Source organism: Hyperolius riggenbachi, chromosome 2, assembly GCF_040937935.1.
Source record: "Hyperolius riggenbachi isolate aHypRig1 chromosome 2, aHypRig1.pri, whole genome shotgun sequence".
Taxonomy (NCBI): Eukaryota; Metazoa; Chordata; class Amphibia; order Anura; family Hyperoliidae; genus Hyperolius; species Hyperolius riggenbachi.
Genome location: NC_090647.1, coordinates 347,167,274 through 347,184,267, shown reverse-complemented (window position 1 = coordinate 347,184,267; position 16,994 = coordinate 347,167,274).

The window sequence follows — 16,994 nt, the reverse complement described above, 5'->3', positions numbered from 1 at the left end:
ATCAGACAGAAATCTTTGCAAGATGCTGCACACAAAGATGCTGTAAACATTCAAAAGATCAGTATCTGCGAAAGATCTGTTCCTGCAAAAGATCCGTTCCTGCAAAATGCATTCATAGTCTATGATATCTGCAGATCCTCATACACACCTTGTTTAAAGGGAAGGTTCAGGGAGGGGATTCAAAAAATAAAAATAAATTTCCACTTACCTGGGGCTTCCTCCAGCCCGTGGCAGGCAGGAGGTGCCCTCGCCGCCGCTCCGCAGGCTCCCGGTGGTCTCCGGTGCCCGACCCAACCTGGCCAGGCCGGCTGCCAGGTCGGGCTCTTCTGCGCTCCATTTCCTGGGACTTCTGCGTCCCACGACGGCGCGCTGACGTCATCGGACGTCCGCCGGGCTGTACTGCGCATGCGCAGAACTACTGCGCATGCGCAGTACAGCCCGGCGGACGTCCGATGACGTCAGCGCGCCGTCGTGGGACGCAGAAGTCCCAGGAAATGGAGCGCAGAAGAGCCCGACCTGGCAGCCGGCCTGGCCAGGTCGGGTCGGGCACCGGAGACCACCGGGAGCCTGCGGAGCGGCGGCGAGGGCACCTCCTGCCTGCCACGGGCTGGAGGAAGCCCCAGGTAAGTGGAAATTTATTTTTATTTTTTGAATCCCCTCCCTGAACCTTCCCTTTAACAGACATTCATCTGCTGATCAGATCCACCAGGATGGATCTTCAGATGATTGTCAGTATGCAGATGAATGTCTGTTAAACAAGGTGTGTATTAGGATCGCAACGACAGTGGGCCCAAGTTTTGGTGACCCTTTCTCCAGAAAATTCACATAAATGTGCAGGTTTTCTCAAGAAAATACACATAATGTGAGCAGATTTGCCTAGAAAATACGTTCAATCATGTCGTCAGATTTGACCAGAAAATACATTCAATCATGTCTGCAGATTTGCCCAGAAAATACGTGCAATCATGTCGGCAGATTTGACCAGAAAATACATTCAATCATGTCGGCAGATTTGCCCAGAAAATACGTTCAATCATGTCGGCAGATTTGACCAGAAAATACATTCAATCATGTCGGCAGATTTGCCCAGAAAATACGTGCAATCATGTTGGCAGATTTGACCCGAAAATACATTCAGTCATGTCGGCAGATTTGCCCAGAAAATACGTTTAATCATGCCGGCAGATTTGACCAGAAAATACATTCAATCATGTCGGCAGATTTACCCAGAAAATACGTGCAATCATGTCGGCAGATTTGACCAGAAAATACATGCAATCATGTCGGCAGATTTGACCAGAAAATACATTCAATCATGTCGGCAGATTTGCCCAGAAAATACATGCAATCATGTGGCAGACCTGCCCAGAACATACACCTGCTAATATAAACCAAAAAAAAAAACCCATTTACTCACCTGCAGCAGCAGACCTCCTGTCCCAGCCTCCGTTCGGCGCACAGCTCCCATGGGTGTGTAGGCAGGTAGGTAGCCTGGTGGGTAGGTAGGTAGCCAGGTGGGTAGGTAGGTAGCCTGGTGGGTGGGTAGGTTGGTAGCCGGATGGGTGGGTAGGTAGGTAGGTAGCTGGGTGGGTTGGTAGGTAGGTAGCCTGGTGGGCAGGTAGGTAGCCTGGTGGGTGGGTAGGTAGCCTGGTGGGTGGGTAGGTAGGTAGCCTGGTGGGTAGGTAGGTAGCCTGGTGGGTAGGTAGATAGGTAGCCGGGTGGGTAGGTAGGTAGCCGGGTGGGTAGGTAGGTAGGTAGCCGAGTGGGTGGGTAGGTAGGTAGCCTGGTGGGGGGGTAGGTAGCCTGGTAGGAGGGGTGGGTAGGTAGGTAGCCTGGTGGGTGGGTAGGTAGGTAGCCTGGTGGGCAGGTAGATAGGTAGCCGGGTGGGTAGGTAGGTAGCCTGGTGGGTGGGTAGGTAGGTAGGTAGCCTGGTTGGTGGTGGGTGGGTAGCCTGGTGGGTAGCCCATAGGTAGCCTGGTGGGAGGGGTGGGTAGGTAGGTAGGTAGCCTAGTGGGTGGGTAGGTAGGTAGGTAGCCTGGTGGGTGGCTGGTGGGCTAATGGGTAGCTAGCCGGGTGGGGGGCCCAACTCCAATCCTCCCTCCCTTACCTCTGGGGGCCCCCCTCCCGGTACGCGCGGCGGGAGAGCGGCAGATCTAGGAAGTTTCCGGCGTTCCAGCAGGCGCTAGAGGTTCAGCCGCCTGGTCTACGCTGTCTCCTCTCCTCTGTATGTTGCTCGCTACTTCCTGGTTTAGTAGCGAGCGATATACAGAGGAGGAGACAGTGTAGACCAGGCGGCTGAAAACCTTTAGTGCCTGCTGGAACGCCGGAGACTTCCTATATTTGCCGCTCTTCCGCCGCATGAGGGGGTGCCCGACGTGAGGGGGGGGATAGGAGTCGGGGCCATCAAGGGAAAAAAATAACAAAAAACAGCAATACTTAATGGGCCCCTGAAGCAACGGAACTTCAGGGACCCTCACGTGGTGGCTCGGCCTGCACGGCCATATGTCCGCCCCTGACACAGCCGTTTTGGTGTGAAATTAAGAGAAGGAAGCCTCAATCTCCCTCCTCCTCGACCCTGGCCAAGCACAGATGGCCCAGATAGGCCACTGCTGTTCATTGGGGACGAGGCTTTTGCCTTATCTAACCACATGATGAGGCCTTTCCCACAGCGCACTTTGACCCCTGCAAGGACTGTTTTTAATATTCGCCTGAGTACTGCAAGAGAAGTGGTGGAGTGTGCCTTTGGCATATATTGGCTAATAAGTGACGTATATTACACACTAGCATGATGATGGACACTGCAAATGCTGTGACTATTGTAAAGGCTGCATAAATTGTGCGGGACAAAGAGGGCGCCATTGTAGATGAAGACCTTCCACCTGCTCCATTAGAAACTCTCACAGCATCCACAAGAAGAGTCACTATATCTGCCACCACACTGCGTGAGGAATTAACTACATATTTAAATTCACCACAGAGTTCTCAGATATCAGATTCATAATGTAACATACTGACAATCATTATCACCACACAGCAGGTTGCTTATCATTAATTTCGTTGTGTTACAATAAAAAATAAAAATGCCAGTACATTATGTTCATCTTATTATACAGGTGCATCCATGCGTACATCTATGTGACAAACCCCATCGATTGATGATGGTACAGTCTATGAAATATATATATATATATATATATATATATATATATATATATATATATATATCATTTGGTCAGACAAAAGGTACTCACTTTTAGTATCCTGAAGCCTGGGTGACAGCATATTCCATGTCAAACCAGCCTCCTCATATAGTTTAGTTTATAGTTATAATAATTTTGGCACATATTTCGTTGGCTAGCTGGTTAACTTTGAAGTTTATGTTTCTTTTGTTGTACAGGACATCATGTGGCTGCACTTTGGAGATGACATCCTCTGTTGTGAACCACTTTTTCTTTGGCATTTTCCTGAGGAATGCTCTATCCACACAGCCTGCAGCTCTGTCACACTTCCGTTCAGCCACCAGACGTCAACAGGAAACAGAAACCTTATCTTATAGCATTCTGGGAAGCAGTAAGCCTTCTGGGTACTTTCGGCATTTTGAAAACGCTACCAAAACGCTCGCCATAGCTTCCAGTGGAAGTTGTCCTATCCATTAACATTAGCCGAGTGTTTTTACAAAACGCTAGCGTTTTCAAGCACTCCCGAAATGCTAAAAAAATCGCCCTTGTGGGTTCCAGCCCTGAGAAACCCCATGAAGAGATGGACTGGCCCAAAACCTGTCGGTTCTGTCAGATTTTAACTGCCTTCTTTTTTCGCGATAAAACAGATACTCACCTATGGAGAGGGAAGGCTTTGGGTCCTATATAGCCTTCCCGCTCATCTCACGTTCCCCTTGTATTGTTCTAGCGCTGTCACCCTGTTTCAATCTGCCCCTGCAGGAGACTTCTGAAGTCTTAAAGAAAACCTGAACTGAAAATTAAAAGTCAAAATAAACATACACAAGTCATACTTACCTCCTGTGTAGTCTACTCCTCAATCTCTTTTCCCTCTCCTGCGTCCTGTTTGTCCACTGTGATCAATGGAATTCTCCGTCCTCCATTTTGAAAATGACCATTACACCATAACAGCTTTCTGGTCAGCACACAGTTAAACTGTCACATCGCCCACTTGAGCCATAGGGAAACATGGAAACATCAGTTCTCCTCTCAGCTGTAACTGACATATAACTGACAGCAACTGGTATGTTTCAGTTCTGACAAAATGTTGTCAGAACTGGAAGGGATCATTGTCAGAAGAAAATGGTGAGCTTCTGAGAGGAACTGATGGCAAGGTAACTATGTAATGTTCATTTGAAGTTACCTCATGTGTTTATTTTAAATAATTTTACTCAGTACAGGTTCTCTTTAAGGGAGCCTGAGTGTTTCTGAAGATTGGAGGCTACTTACTGCACATGTGTGAACGCGTGGGAGAGGTGCAGTAGGTAGCTGCCTGTCTTCAGGATCACTCAGGCTCCTGAAGACTCCCGTGGTAAGGGCTGGATTGGGCCGCTGGGGAGACGGGAAAATCCCCAGTGGGCCTCCTAGTACTTTAACCACTTCACTAACCTGGTCATTTTCCCCGTTCAGCTCAGCTCTGATTACTTTGGCAATAACTTTATAAATAATTGTCACAACTAAATGATCTACAGTATATATTGTTTTTTTTCAGTACAAATTAGGATTTTTGTGGCTGGTATTTGTTATTAGTAATTACCTTATTTTCTATGCATTTTAAAAGGAAAAAAGTGAAAAAATACACAATTTATCCAATTTCATACATTTTAGCTTTAACCACTTAATTCTATCTGGATTGCTATATCCGTCTAGATAGCCTGCACTGCTGCGGCTGAACCGAGCGCGCAGTCGTAGCCTTCAGTTAGCCCGGAGATCAATGAATGGGAACACAGTTCCCATTTCTTAGATCTAAGTCCCCGTATGAAAGACCGACGCTGTCAATGGGACGGGGTCTGTCTTTCATAAATTCCCTTCTGCCCCACCAATGCTTTACTTCCGCTTGTGTAGTAATACTACGCATGCAGAAGTAAGCTCCGAGGGCATCTTGTGGCCAAATAGTAAAATTACATCTGGAAATAAAAATGTCCAGATAATGATATTTTTTTACTGTTAGAATTAGTCCCTTACCTCCCACACTCCCCAATAACCAAAAAACAAGATATAGATCATTTCAGTGTGATAAGTAGTGATAAAATCATTGGCGAATGAATGGGAGGTGAAAGTGGCTCGGATGCATAAGGTAAAACAACACTGTAGGCTGAAGTGGATAAAGAGACACTGAAGCGAAAATAAAAATAAAAATGATATAATGAATTGGTTGTGTACTACGGATAATCAGGGATGCTCATCCGGATCCCGGGTACCCGGATTAACCACTTGAGGACCCACGCTTTACCCCCCCCCCCCTTAAGGACCAGCGCTGTATTCTGTGATCTGTGCTGGGTGGGCTCTGCAGCCCCCAGCACAGATCAGGTAGCAGGCAGAGCGACCAGATCGCCCCCCTTTTTTCCACCCTATGGGGATGATGTGCAGGGGGGGTCTGATCGCTCCTGCCTGCCTGAGGTTTGCGGGGGGGGGCACCTCAAAGCCCCCCTCCACGGCGACATTCCCCTATCCCTCTCCTCCCTCCCTTCCTCTCGGAGATCAGAGGCTGCACAGGAACGGATCTGTCCTGTGCAGCCTCTAACAGGCTCCTGCCTGTCATGTGACAGCGATCCCCGGCCGCTGATTGTAGCAGCGTTGTACAAATGTAAACAAAGCGGATTATTTCCGCTTGTGTTTACATTTAGCCTGCGATCGGCGGTCCGCAGGCTATTCACGGAGCCCCCTGCCGTGAATTGACAGGAAGCAGCCGCTCGCGCGAGCGGCTGCTTCCTGATTAATTAGCCTGCAGCCGGCGACGCAGAACTGCGTCGCTGGTCCTGCAGCTGCCACTTTGCCGACGCGCGTTATGAGTGCGCGGTCGGCAAGTGGTTAACTCGGGTATCCGACCATTTTCCGCTATCCGGGTCAGATCCGGATTCCGGATACCTGGGCCAATATCCGGATAGCTCTATGCGGATATCTGGCCGCATAATCCGGATACCCGCAGGTACCCGCGGATATCCGACGGATATCCGGATCCGGGTACTGTAACAAGGGAGATAATGTCATTGAGCCAATCAGAGGGCTCCCAGCCAATCAGAGGGCTCCCAGCAGAAGCCCTAGCAACCAATCACAGAGGGAACTCTGGCCAGCCCCACCTGACCTCATTGAGCCAATCAGAGACCTCCCACCCTAAGCCCTGGCACCCAATCACAGAAGGGAACCCTGGCCAGCCCCCCTGTGTAATGAGAGGGCTGGCATGATAAGACAGATCGTCCTTGCTTGTGTGGCTGGCTGGCTGGTCACTGACAGACTTGCTCCAGTGCTGTTGGCTTAGCAAGTGCTGCCTGTATACAGTGATAAACCTAAAGCTTTGAGTGCTAAACACCTTCACTACACTATTGTTTTATTTAGCTAGCTAGTGTAATTGTTTGATTTCATTCACTCAGTTAGGTCCTGTCTGTGTGTGCTGTGCAGGCCAGCAGGACAGTATAGGTTAGGGAGGGAATAGGATTACTGTGTTATTGTATTGTATTATATAGTTAGTTAGTACTGCAGTTAGTTGTTAGAGAGAGTAGTACTGTGTTAGCTTACTACAGATTACTGCAGTGCTGCTGTGCTGAGCATTGTCAGTGTGACAGTTAGACAGATAGTGTGCACTGTCTGTCCTCTACTCTGCGGTCTGTCACTCCGTGCTGATTTGATTTAAAGTCCAACCCCAATTTCATTAAAGTAAAAGTACCCCACATCATCTGGTGACATCATCACGTATAAGTTGTACTATGTCTGCTGGCACCGGCAGCCGGTGGAGGGGCAGCAAGGGCAAGAGGACAGGGAGCAACATTACGGCCACCCTCAGAAGGTCTGCCGTGTCAGTGTCGACCCCAGCAGGCAGCCTACCCTCAGTCAGCGAGCTTTTCGCTCCAGGCGCCACGATTGAACTCAGGGCTGTTAGCCGCAAGGAGTTTGAGGAGGATGTTCTGAGTTTTGAGGAGGGGGGTATGATGTTGATGATGGGATGAAGGACCGTGTCTCCCATCCACAGGATGGGGATGTCAGCTCTGACTCTGAGGAGGAGGATGCGTCGGTGGGTTTGGCACGGAGGATCAGCATTGCAGACAGTGGCCGTGGAATGCGGGACCCACCACATCCTTCTGCCGCTACCACCAGCCGCACCACTCAACCCCCAACCGCCACAGGGAGAAAAGCTGCAGCATCCCATTCAGGCCGCAGGGGAATCTTCACCTCCCCAATCTGGCAGTTTTTCACTCTGCCCTCATTGGACAGCAAGTTTGCCATATGCAATGTGTGCAAACTACAGATGAGCAGAGGTTGTGACCCCTACAAGTATGGCACCTCCAGCTTCATCACCCATCTGGCCAAAAAACATGTTGTTGAGCATCAGGAGTTCAAGAGGCTGAAGCAAGCTGGCGCTGGCTCCCACCGCCATGGTGCCACAGGCCACTGCTGCTGATACCACAACCTATTTTCAACCCAAAACACAATTGCGGACTTGTGGTGTCATTTTTTGAGGTGTCTGGGCTGAAAACTGTCATGTCCCAGTTGTGGACTTTGAACACAATGTGGGCTGCACGACCGCTGTCTGGAACCTAGTCCTGATGTTAATTGACAGCTTTTTTTTTTTTTTCATTTTATGTCCACCAAATTATAAATGAGTGTTTCCCTTTAAAAAAACATGATGCTACAGGCATCATTTACCCTAAAAACCCTTTTTAAAGCTATTTAAAGGGCACTTCCGGTTTTTCTATCCGGGTGCCCGAACAGGTCGGGCACCCGCGGGTAATTTGGTCGGATATCCGAATTCACTCGGATATCCGCAAGGTCGGATCCGGATACCCGAATCGAATCTGGGTACCCGGATCCGGGCGGGTATTAAAAAGTACTACCCGAGCAACCCTGCGGATAATTACTAGAAGATTAGTTGCAAAGAAAATATTCTCATATTTTTATTTTCAGTTATATACTGTTTTTTCTTTTTGGATCATTCTCTAATATTTGCAGTTTACACACTACTCAGCATTCTAAATGTTTTTACAGAGCAGTCTTGTGAACTATTGACCTGTCCTCTGGAGAGAAAAATAAATTACAATGACTGACAGTTAAGATAACAAGCTTCAGAAGACAGAGCTCTCTGCAACTTTGAAAGTTGTGGAGCTCAATGGCTTTTTTTTGCATAGATAACAACTGGAGTTTCTTAACTCTTCCTGTACTGGAAACAATATTAGACTTATGTCTCTGCTCCTAATGTTTTATTTCTTAGCTGTACACATACCAATCGTTATATCATAATTTTTTTTTGTTTCAGTGTCTCTTTAATGTAAACAGTTCTATTGTACATTAAACCGAAACATTTTATGTGTCTATCCCTCCTGTTTATTCAAACAGTTCATTTGTTTTGATAATGTATTAGATGTAGCAATGAAGTAATTTATGCAATCTGCTACTGTCTGCTCCTGGAATGTGTATTTCAGATTTGTTTACTAATTAGCCCTGCCATTGAATTCTCTGGGAGGAGGAGAGGGGTTTTCTGTAATTCCTTTTCAACTCTGTAGTTATGTTATTAGGTCAGAGATAAATAAAGTGTTATCTAACATTTTGTAGGAAGGAGAGTGCAGACTTATTTTCACGTCATAGGGATAGCAAGTGGTTCAAAATGGTGCCGTGCCAGTTGCCATGGCACCGGCGCCGCTCTCTCATGTGGCCTCCCCTGCAGTGTGCCTCCCGTTCCCCGCTGCTGCTCTTACAATCAGACCCCAGATTAACGGGTACCAGAGAGAGGCAGAACAGGGCGGGTAGTGTGCGCCCTGCCTCTCTCCTGTCACAGCTGATCTGAGGTCTGTAGTGTGGCAACCAGCTCTCCCATCCAGCAAAGCCCCAAGCCCAGCAAAACCCCCAGCCCAGCACCTAGCAAATAGTTACTTAGCCTTAATTCATGAGTTGATTCATTGCATCTCCTGGGATTGCTGCTGCTGAAGATTGGGACTCTCCTTGACTCCTCTGAGTTGGTTGGTACAAACTTTTTAATGCATTATTGCATGTAGCGCTATATGAACCCCCTATTGCCTTTTATCTGTACAGAAATACAGTACATGGACACATGGCTACTTACTGTAAGTGTTTTCTGGGGATCATGGCTACTTACAGGGGCGTAGCAATAGGGGGTGCAGAGGTAGCGACCGCATCGGGGCCCTTGGGCCAGAGGGGCCCCGAAGGGTCCACCCTCTATCACAGTATTAGCTCTCTATTGGTCCTGTGCTGGTAATAATCACTTCTATAGATGCTTTGAATAGTAGTAATCCTTAACACACTGTTCCCCATCCCCTTCTTGCACCTCTGACACTGGGGTTGGTCCTTGGCAGGTTTTGGTGCGCTGTATCAATTGTTATGTATAGAGTGCTTGGGGGGGCCCCATGTAAAACTTGCACCGGGGCCCACAGCTCTTTAGCTACGCCACTGGCTACTTAGTTATGTATACAGGGCTCACTTGGCTACTTAATTATTTTATCTTGTTGTGCCAGGCTATTTAATTTGTTCATTGTAAGTCACCGGGCTACTTAATTATCTTATCTGGAGGTGTGTGACTACTTCATATTTTTATTCAGTGGCATGTGACTACTTGATGAATTATCATGGAGCATATAAATACTTGATTATTTTATCTAAAGTTTAAGATTTTTCTGGGCAGACCCACTCTCTGTGAATAAATCTATAAAACTGCTACTTGTTTCATGTACATTCGGGACTGCCCATGACCACACCCATGACCACACCCATGTTCCAGTGCATGGCCACATCCACGTGCGGTGCATATAACCAGCTCCCACACCAGTGAATTCAGCACCTGCATAACCCCCTGCCCCCCCCCCCCCCCAAAAAAAAAAAACAAAACAGTTATGTCATGGACTGTCCTCAGAAGAGTTCACAATCTATTCAGAATCATTTATTTTGCCAAGTACAAATGGGGGTTGTACTCGGAATTGATTTTGGCTCATACAGGTTCTGGAAGAATGAGGTGGATAATGTACGAAAGCCAAGAGCCGAGGTTGCCATACTATGGCGCCACCAGTCGCACTTGACAACCATCTTTCATCCCTAAAGAGACGGGGGGGAGGCAGAGGGAGACACCCCTGGCTACTGCTGCACCCCTGGCTACTCCGGACCACACTGCACACCTTCAAGTGAACCTAAACTGAGAAGGATATGGATTTTTGCTGTTAAAATAATACAGTTGCCTGACTCTGCTGCTGATCCTGTGTCTCTAATACTTTTAGCCACAGCCCTTCAACAAGCATGCAGATCAGGTGCTCTGACTGAAGTCAGACTGGAATAGCTGCATGCCTTTTTCAGGTGTGAGATCCAGATACTACTGCAGCAAATTGATCCACAGGAGAGTCGGGCAACTGGTATTGTTTAAAAGGAAACATCCATATCCCTCTCAGTTTAGGGTACCTTTCAGGGGGGAAAACAATGTGATATTCCCCACCATAGTCATAGTCTAAAGTCCTACCAAATTATTATGTATTTATATAGCTCTGACATCTGCACAAAATGTGGGTATGTGAGCTCCAAATTAGGGGGTGTGTGGGCTCCAGGCTTAAATTTCCCTGGTAGGCCCTTACAGTCAGATACTGCTAACAGGGATGACAGCACTGGAACGAGGGGACTGTGAGAGGAGCGGGAAGGCTCTATAGGACCCAGAGGTAAGTATACTTTTATTGCAAATTAATGTAAAAGTATATCACCAGACACCTGATGAAGCGCTACTGAGTGCTAGCATGAAATAGCTGTCGACCCACTTGCTGCCTTGTCATTTATCTCTTTGATGGATTGTGTCTGGTGATCTACTTTTAAACGAATTTGCAATAAAGTGGATGTACACTGCCGCTGTTTCTTACATTGCACGACTATGACCTCAATTAGGTCAGCAGCACTCTGCTAGTGTGTGGTCGCTTTCCTGTGCATCAGTTTTCTCCCTTTTTGCATGGTGGCAATAAACATAATGGCCCATATGCAATTAACTTTTTCTCCTGAGTTCTCTCCTAGGTGATATTTTCAAACTTGCGTATTGCCAAGTGATAAAAAGTTATTTTGAAAAGAACACTAAAAATGATCTAGGAGAAAATTCAGAATGTAATTCCTGACCATTGCGTGCCATTTTACTCTAATTTACCTGTCAGGTCTTGCAAATGTGGATACTGTTCTCTCCACCTTCAGTTGGGGAATCACATGAGTCACAAGTTAGTGGCCACCAGCAGCAAAGACGTCTACTACCTGCAAGAGGTAGCTGCTGATTGTCTTTTGTGAGGCATCCTAGCCACTTAGATAAATAATTGGTGATAAGGAAGAGTGCTGCATTAGTTTTAATTTTTTTTTTTAACAATAATTTTTTTTTTGCATATAAACATACATTAACAATGCCAACCCCGAACCCACACCAACCAGTCTGCTCCTAGGTAAATACTCCATTTTCCTTGACCTTTCAGCAGCTTTTGGCACAGTGGACCATCCCCTACTGTTCCAGTCCCTCCAGTTCATGGACATTCACAACCTTGCCCTGGCACTCATCCTACCTCTCCAACCCCTCCTTTACGACCTCCTTCAATGAGTCCTCATCCACTCCCAACCACCTCTCGGTGGGAGTCTCACAAGGCTCGGCCCTTTCCCCCCTACTGTTCTCCCTATACACATCCTCCATAGGCAAGGTTATCTCCTCCATGGGTTTTAATTATCATCTGTATGCAGATGACACCCAGATCTACCTCCACACCCCTGACCTGTTCACCACTACCATGGACAAGGTCTCCTCCTGCCTATCATTCATCTCCTCCTGGATAGCTGCTAGGTACCTGAAACTAAACCTGGACAAAACGGAATTTATAATCTTCCCACCCCGGCCATCCCTGATCCTCCCGGATGTGAATGTCAGTGTTAACCACACTACCATTTGCCCTACCTCTCAAGTCCGCTGTCTAGGGGTGTCACCCTGGACTCTGCACTTTCCTTCAACCCCCACATCCAAAATCTCACAAAGTTCTGCAACTTCCACCTCCGCAACATCTGTCATTTCCTGACCTCTGTCACCAACTCCTCATCCATGCCCTCATAATTTCCTGCCTTGACTACTGCAATGCCCTTCTGTCTGGTCTCCCTATGACCCGAATTGCCCGCTGCAGTCCGTCATGAATGCAGGAGCCAGAATTATGGACTTCTCCCATAGCTCCACCACAACGGCCCCTCTCTGTAAATCCCTCCACTGGCTTCCTATCCAGTCTAGAATCAGATTCAAGATACTATGTCTGACCTACAAATCTGTCCACAAAACCTGCCCAACCTACATTTCCGATCTTACTCAGGGTACACACCTAGCCACTCACTCCGCTCCTCCAAAGAACTTTGCCTGACCGCCCCCCCCCCCCTCCCCCCCCACGTCACCCAGTCCCATGCACGACTCTAGGACTTCTCAAGAGCTGCTCCAACACTATGGTACTCCCTACCTCCACCAATTAGGGCTGCACTCTCCTTCAACATCTTCCAGAAGGCCCTCAAAACTCATCTTTTCACTCTGGCCTACCACCCCTCACAAGTGCTCTAAACCCGCAGCTGAACTCTGGTCCCCAATCTTTTGTGTCCCTACCTCTCCCTCTAGATTATAAGCCTTTGGGAGGGTCCTCCTCCTTGTGACTTCTATCTGTTCACGCACCTCCATTACTGTACACCCATCCTATGGATCTGAGTGAACTCTTGAGTGAACTTGACTAGCCTAATCTCCATGCTCCCATCCAGTGACTGACTAAGCATTACCTCAGTACCCATACTGTGCTGTGTGATCTGGTTTGCATGTATTCCTGTATTTGTGTCCTCCAGCAGGTCAGTCCACTACTCCTCACCCCCCTGTATCTCTCAAAAGCCTTTGTCACTCTATCCGACTCAGAATCTAGACGTTCCCCATATATGGGCGACAATGGGTACTCCAAGTGGTCACACAGCAAGTTCGTCTATAATTGGGAAAACTCCTTTCAAAGGCAAGGGAAAAAAATCAAGCAACTTGCATTGTTGAAAGGGAAATCAATATGGCAGCCTCCATATCACTTTTGGCTCAGGTTCCCTTTAAATAACCAGATGCTACAGTGTAGTCTAAAAATATTTCCAAAATTGATTAAATGAAAACATCTGTTTTTCCAGAAAACCCTTGTGTACATCTATACTGTACGTATATATCACATTACACCAAAGTAATAAAAACATCACAAACACAGGGCCACAGTGAAAATTTGGCTTTATTTCATATGTTCATCTGAAAGAATCATTGTAATATTGCATTCATTACAAATTATACAGTTGTAAGTTAAGTAAATCTCTGATAAGCAGACCATTGTAACATGCTGATAATTGAGTTAGTAAGTTAATAAGTGGATGCAGAAGTCCTCAGCTAAAAAGGCCCATCTTGTTTCAGGCCTTTGCTAATGCTTATACTGTAATGAATGATTGCAGTGACCTCTCTGGGTAAAATGATCCAAACCACTGCTATAGGTGCAGTGATAAAATGTGTTATAACATGCATTGCAACGGACTTCTCTAGCACCAGCAGCTGTGTAACATTTAGGAATATGGCATTTGCTGGAGTTATTGTTTATCTTCTTATATTGACATACAATACAAAGGCTGATTATTGGCTTGATGAAGAAAGCATAACTTAACAAGCCAGAAATGAATTTAGGTGAGTAAAATGAAGTAAAAGATTATGTAAGACTGATTGACCTGTACATAAAATACTTATCCATCATGTACTTTCCACTCCCATGTAACAGACTGTAAGTAGAGCTTACCATAACTTCTTTTGAAGGCTAAATTCACTGGTCTTCATAGGGGCAGTTTTTACAAAAACAGATTATTACAAAAAAAAGAAAAAGTTAAAGTAAAACACATTTTCTTTAATGTCTTCATATAAACACATTTTTCAAAGACTGGTAAATTTGTAAAAACTGCCCCAATGTGTCCAAGATGGTGAGTTTTGTCTTTAGGAGAAACTCAGCTCACCTCTGGCCATGTGGGTTTCTTCTACCTCCTTGCATTGACATTTCAGCGCTGGACCTAATACAGTTGCAATGATACGGAGGCTAAATCTAACTATAGACAGATTCCAGATTTCATATCAGTAGATTAACACCTTCAAGCTGACTTTAAAGGTGTAAATATTAGGATGCAAGTGTTAGTTGAGAAACGTTTGTTCCTCTAAAATCTTTACTGTACTATATTGTAATGAGCATTGAGGCCCTCTCTGTTGTTCACAGTTTACATAGAATGCTTGCGGAAAATGCACTGGGGTACATTTATCATGACTGTCATTCTACTACAAATGAAGAACAGAAGGAGTGCAGTAGAAAACAGCACTGCATTAAAATAAAACCTATTCTTTTAACTGCCACTCCTTTCTGGTGTATGACTGCATCCAAAGAACCCATCAGGCAGCCTTCATGGAATTCTGCTCCCATGCTTGTCTGCTTAAAGTGGATCCGAGGTGAACTTTTACTCATTGCATAATTGTGTTCCTTTCCTATTGTTTATAGGGCATCCCTCAAGCCAAATACTTTTTTGTTTTTGTTTTAATACTCTAATTCCTTATAAATTAAAAAAGTCACGCCCACAGGTTTTCAGAGAGCCAAGGCAGTAGCAAGGGCTCATGGGAGCTCAGTCTGGGCAGGAGGAGGGGGAGGTGTTACTAGCCATTGATTTAAGAGGCAGAGGGGAGGAGGGAGGAGGATTAGGCTGATGGCTCAAGATGCAGATAAGCCTGCCTCTTTGTAATGTTTACAAACAACATGGCTGCTGTCATTGTATCACAGGAATAAATAATCATATTCTATTAAAACTGTTTGCAGCTAGATTTGCTGTGTAAACCATCTAAACTTTACATAAGATATATAGACAAGTTACTTGTTATAGTTAGTTTTTCATCTCAGATCCGCTTTAAGTATACCATATCTCCTAGTCTGGACATCTAATTGTCAAGAGTAGAGATCACTGATAATAGAGAAGCTTTGACAAGTCCCCATGGCTTCCCATTCAGTGCCTCATAAAAGTATCCCTCCAGTGTTTGTCCTGGTTCTCCATTTTACAGCCTGTAATTTTAAATGGATTTTCATTTGGATTTGATGTGTACTCAACTCTAGCTCTTTCTTTATGTGCACATACATGTATCAATAAAAAACTGAAGTGTTGTGGGTGCATATAATGTATAGTCATCTTATTTGCTACGATACCTCTAAATTTGGATTTGATCTACCATATGGTGCCTGTCCAACTAGACCCATTCTAAAAGGCACCTGATGCTTCACAACTACTAAGGCCCTATTCCCACTTCCGCACTGCATGCAAAGTACATGGCCATCGTAACGCACGGCACTGCATTGCTACACAATTCTCCCCAAAGCGGTTCATTTATAATGAATGGAATTGCACTGTGTTTGCGCAAAAATGCATGCGACCGTGTGTTGAGACTCCACAGTGAATCGCAACACATGGACGGAAACATCAGACAGTGCCATCTATGCACTTCCAATGTCCTTCGGCATAATATACACTGTGTTGCTGAAAACTTAAAGGGAAGGTCCAAGCAAAATAAAAAAATGAGTTTCACTTACCTGGGGCTTCTACCAGCCCCATGCAGCCATCCTGTGCCCTTGTAGTCACTCACTACTGCTCCAGTCCCCTGCTGGCAGCTTGCCGAGTTGGCGGGCTGCATTGGGTAAATTTTTACGCATTCCCGCTAGTGCAGGAACATTAACACATACATATTTACGTGTTACTGGTTCAATGCGTAAAAATTTACGCATTGAACCAGTAACGCATAAAAATGTATGTGTTAATGTTCCTGCACTAGCGGGAATGCGTAAAAATGTACGCAATGCGGCCCGCCGACTTCCGAGGTCGGCAAGCTGCCAGTGGGGGACCAGAGCAGCAGTGAGTGACTACGAGAGCACAGGATGGCTGCATGGGGCTGGTAGAAGCCCCAGGTAAGTGAAACTCATTTTTTTATTTTGCTTCGACCTTCCCTTTAATGAGCAATGCACAAGAAAAGAAGAGGCCTAAGCAAGCAGTATGGTGACCAAAGAGCACTCTAAACAGGACAAAGACAAGCTGTAGAAAAATGTAGATCAAGACTGAGTTATAAAAAAAAACAAAAAACACATTTTTAATATTCAACGGAGTACCATTGAATACATTATAAAAAACGCAAAGAATACAGTTGCAAGAATACAATACAAACCTGATAAAAGAAAACCACTCAACAAATTTTGGGCACTAATCAGAGATGCAACAAATACACCAAAAATAGCACTGAATAGATACAAAGATCCACAGCAGAGAAAGGAGTATCAGCCTGTACAAAGTATAACTTTAACCGGTTCTGTTCCGACGCAGTTGGAATCTATGTCATGCCGGTGGCTGTGCGGGTCTGACAGGATGTAGATTCCACAGCCGTGCACTCACGCTACCTGCACCGCTGTTCTGTCGCTGCATCTGCTCGCGCTGCTGTCTCAGCTTCCTCATCTCGATCAGGAGCCAAATTCATTGGCTCGTGACCTTGTGATTACTGTGAGCCAATCACAGTAATGACAGGACACAATAGGGAAAGCACAGGTCTGGTCCTTAAGGGGCCAGAAAGGTTTAAAGGGATACTGTAGGGGGTCGGGGGAAAATGAGTTGAACTTACCTGAGGCTTCTAATGGCCCCCCTTGTGCCTGCGCAGCCACTCACCGATGCTCCGGCCCCGGCTCCGGTTCACTTCTGGAATTTCAGGCTGTAAAGTCTGAAAACCACTGCGCCTGCATTGCC